Source organism: Mastomys coucha, unplaced genomic scaffold, assembly GCF_008632895.1.
Source record: "Mastomys coucha isolate ucsf_1 unplaced genomic scaffold, UCSF_Mcou_1 pScaffold5, whole genome shotgun sequence".
NCBI classification, from domain to species: domain Eukaryota; kingdom Metazoa; phylum Chordata; class Mammalia; order Rodentia; family Muridae; genus Mastomys; species Mastomys coucha.
The window spans coordinates 74,479,591-74,484,116 of record NW_022196911.1 but is presented as its reverse complement, the minus strand read 5'-3'; the positions used below and the strand labels follow the sequence as shown (position 1 = coordinate 74,484,116).

Genomic DNA, 4,526 nt, shown 5'->3' with positions numbered 1-4,526 from the left:
CTCCAGACTCACGCCATGGGCCTAGCCTTCTATTAAAGGCATCAGACTCTGCACCATGTCACCCAGCATCACTGAGCTCTGCCCATAAATATGGATGCCATGCTAACGAGACTTGGTGCTAATTCAACAGCAGTGGAGTGCGGGTGTGTGAACAGATCACACACACAGAGAATGGTATTGAAAAGCAGGAGTAATAATTAGAGTTTAATAAATGGTAATTTGCTCCTTGCCACTGCGTGTGTCAGGAGCTGGGGAGCGTAATAAAGGGGTCTCTTCATGAAGGTAGAAGGCAGAACACTTTACTGCGATGGCTTCATTTTCATTCTCAGGGCTGAAATTAATTCTCGTCTACCTACGGATCCTCTCCTTTCTGAAAATAACTCCCACAGAATGTAGAATATACCATTTGATAAGAATTATTTATCACTGGGACCAAATTTTAACTGAAGTTACAGAATGAAGAAGTTCTAGCTCCAGAGAGACAAAGTGTGGTAAAGAATGCAGATGATTATCTGGATCATTCAAGGGAGGAATCATTTTTGCTTGAGTGAGCATTTGACTCATCTGAATAACTGTTCTCATCCTTTAGGTCTGGTGGGGAAGTCCTGGCCAGAAGATGGGTCAGCAAAGAGCTGAAGGTGAGCATGTGTGGACACAGGACAGCAAGACTGCAGAAGCTTCAGCCTCCACAGCTGTACGGTGGCAGGCCTAATTGGCTGGCCAGGCAGAGCAGTGGATGGAGGACGTATTCCTTGGAGCCAGACACATGAAAGCAAGCAATGCTAACACAGACACAGAAACTAAGGCCAAGTGAGCCAGAGTAAAACCTGAAGACGGCTGGGTTTTGCTGAGTGGGTCTGGGGAGATGAAGAAACTGATCCGAACAGAAAGAGGTGTGTACCAAGCCAAACAGTACGAGACAGTGTGTGCACATGCTCAAGTGCGCACATCTGCATGTGTGGTGTGAAAGTGTTAGGCCCCTGAAGGTTCCCCCCTTTTAAATATGGCTACTTTAGGGGGTTGGAGAGATGGATCAGGGGCTAAGAGTGTGCAGTGCTCTTGCAGAGGAACCTCGTTCAGTTCCCACAACCAATGATGGGCAGCTCACAACCAACTATAACTCCAGCTCTGGGGGAAATCCAATGCCTCTGGCCTTTGTGGGCACACACACGTATGTGCACACACTCCCCCCATTCACACATAATTAAAAAGAAAATAAATCTTTTTTTTTTTTTTTTTTTAAAGACAGCTGCTTTAGAACTGAGGGGGGTAGTGGTGCTCTGGGTAGCAGATTGTTTCCTTAGTAACCATAAAATGTTGCATTCCCAGCACTGTGTAAACCAGATGTGGTGGTGTGTGCCTGTAATCCCAGTACTCAGGAAGTGGAGGCAAGACAACCAAAAGTTCAACAAATGTCCTTGGATTACCTTTCTATTGCCATGACCAAAGCAACTTATAGAAGGAAGGCTTTTTTTTTTTAGTTTTTTTCGGTTCCAGAGCGATAGGAGTCTATTATCATCACAGCAAGGAGCATGGCAGCAGGCAGGCAGAACACCTGAGCAGCAACTGAGAGATCACATCCAGATCTACAAACAGAAAGCAGAGAGAGGACTGGAGATGGAAGGGGGCTTCTGAAACTCAAAATTCACCCCTAGTTGCACATCTCTTCCAACAAGGCCACACCTCCTAATCCTTCCCAAGCAGTTCCACTAACTCAGGTCAGGTATTCAAATACATGAGCCTGTGAGGGCCATTCTCATACACACCACCACAGTTACATAGTGAATTTAAGGCCAGCTAGGGCTACAGATGAAACCCTGTCTTAAAAACGAAACCAAATAAATAAATTAGTTAATTAAATTGAATAAGCGATTATAGAGTCAAAGACAGCTGCTTTATTTAAATGTCTGGGTGATCTATAACCGTGATTTATTCATTGTCAAGTGGTGCACTCAGTTTTCAAATACAAATTTCTCTTGGAGGCTACGATGATAGTTTTTATATGAAATGTCCCCCACAGGGTCTCATGTGTTGAAGGTTTGGTATACAGCTGGTGGATCTCATCATGGAGAGGTGACTGGGTTGTAGGTCAGAAAGGTCATCCATGGATTAACCCATTAGTGAGTTCAGACTGGATGGGCTCTGAGGAAGTGGGGCCTGAGCTAGATTGCTGGGGACAAGTCCTGGAAGGGTATGCCTTGCCCTGGCCTGTATTCTCATCTGCTTCTTTGCTCACAGAAGCCTCTCCTGCCATATGCTTCTGCTACAGTGATAATCCCACCCCCTCAGGCAGCAATGTGGCAGCAGAGCATGGACTGAAACCTTTGACCCTGTTCTAAGACATTTGTCACAGTGACAATAAAAAAAAATAATAAAATAAAAAAAAAAAAACCAGCTAACACAGAGTTCAATGCAATAGCCACTAAGCTCGCTGTAGCCATCAGTAATATCTGGCCAGGATGGATTTATAATTTCTTTTCCCAAAAGGCAGACCTTTACTCCTCTCTCCCTGAGTATGGGTTAAATGTTAGTGTCTGTCAGCTCTGATCTCAGCACTGGGAAGCTTGAGGCAGGAAGACAGCCAGGAGCTCAAGGCTATGTGGGCTACACAGAGAGACCTTGTCCAAAAAAAAAAAAAAAAAAAAAAAAAGGCTCTGGAAACATTGTGGGAGACTGGGCAGAAAGGAAACAAGACATGAAGGATCAGGAGGAATGGCTACAGTGTTCATGAACTCATGGCAACAGTGACCCCTCAAGACCACATCACCTTCCGTTGTCGCACATGGCAGCAAGGACTCGGTGCTATCGCCATGACTAGGTTGCCGTTGCTCAAGTAAATAACTCCTGACACATGCTTGGGAGGCAACCTTAACTAAGTGCAAGGGGCTGTGCATTAAAAAGAGATGTAAGAGAGGGAGGAAATGTGTTGTTAGAAGGGGAAAGGGGTCAGAGGAGGTAATGGGGATGGGGATGGTGAGTGAGGTAAGGTGCTTGCCACCAAGCCTGGCAACCTGAGCTGCATCTCCAGGACCCACGTGGTACAAAGAGAACCAAAGAAACATGTCTTCTCACCTCCACATGTGTGCCATTTCACACACACACACACATACGAAGTGTGAAAAAAATTAAGAGAGGGTGATGGGGGGAATATGATCAAACTATATTTCATATTTATGAAATTGCGAAAGGAGAAAAGGATAAATAAATGAACGACAGCAGAGGCGATAACACTAAGGACAAACGATCGCAGTCTAACACAGGCGTTTGGATCCACGAGCATTCCCTGAAGAATGAATGAGTGAAGCCGAGCTGTCTCCTGCAGATGAATGGCCCAGAGCTTAGGGGCCTTGAGCAGACAGCACAGGGACAAGACTGTAGCTCGCCGGGGTTTGTTGATGGAGCAGGGCCTGCCTCCTTATTTATGCACCCAGGCTTCATCATCTGCTACCCACACTTAGGGGATTAATTTCTGGGACAGGCAGTCAGTAACACACCAGCCAGCCAGACGACAGATACAGATAAGAGCAGCCAGGGTTGTAATTCCCATCCCATTGACAGGCCTTCAGCTTGCAGAGAAAGAATGGAGCAGCTGAAAGCTTCCATTCAAAGTCAGTAACAATAAGTTACAAGTGACTGTGTGGGAAGGGCAAGGGAGAGGTGGCTGGGAGGAGGGTGGGCGGCCAGCCTAGACCACAGGGACAGACAGAAGGCAGGCTGAGAGCCTGCCTAGATCTTAGGGAAATGATGAAAGCTTTTCAATTTAGAAAACAAGAATGTAAGAGCTTATATGCCCCCTTTGCATACAAAGCCTTTAGAACCTTTACATTTTTAAGGTGAATATGATCAAAGTATATCAAGGTACCTATGGAAATGTCATAATGAGAGCCACTGCTCTGTACAATTAATATGTGCTTTAAAAAAGGATTCCTTCATTAGAGAAATAGCAATTTTATTGATGATATAATTGCCGAGGAGCACCGGAATCTAGATTGAACCTCAGCTGACTCACCAACTTACCCTTGTCCTCTGCCTCTCTTTGTTCTTATACCCATGAAAATCTTCCTGGGACCTCTAGATGATGAAATAGCGTAGATCCAGGCAGGGCTATGGCAATGGCAACTGCCCCATTATTATCCTCTTTCAATGAACCATTATTCCTAGAACATAAAATACAAGAGAACTGCTGTTGTGGATGGGCTGTGTAGCTGGCTCAGCTGGTAGAGAGTTCGCAATGTAAGTACAAGGACCTGGGTTCAAATCCTCAAAGCCCATGTAAAAACCGGGCACAGTAACCTATGTTTCAGTGCTCCTGCCAGGAGATGGGAGGCAGAGACAAGAGAAATCCCTGCAACTGAAGGGCCAGGTAGCCAGGAGTACACTGTGTCCTTAAACAAAGTGGAAGGTGAGAACCAACCCTGGAGATTGTGCTCTGACCTTCACACCGATGTTCATGTGTGCACACATGAACATACACACACACACATACACAAGACTTATTTTAAATTAAACACACAGAGTTACTGGAT

At 45.4% G+C, this 4,526-nt stretch overlaps 1 long non-coding RNA gene across 1 annotated transcript; it reads right to left on the bottom strand.

The window, feature by feature from the left end:
* Nucleotides 1-1,404: 1,404 nt before the first annotated feature.
* Nucleotides 1,405-4,127, bottom strand: LOC116077521. The gene is made up of 2 exons (XR_004113262.1): nucleotides 4,018-4,127; nucleotides 1,405-1,586 (listed from the first exon to the last, which is right to left on the bottom strand). It is a non-coding gene; the product is annotated as an uncharacterized LOC116077521 (long non-coding RNA).
* Between the last annotated feature and the right edge of the window lie 399 nt (nucleotides 4,128-4,526).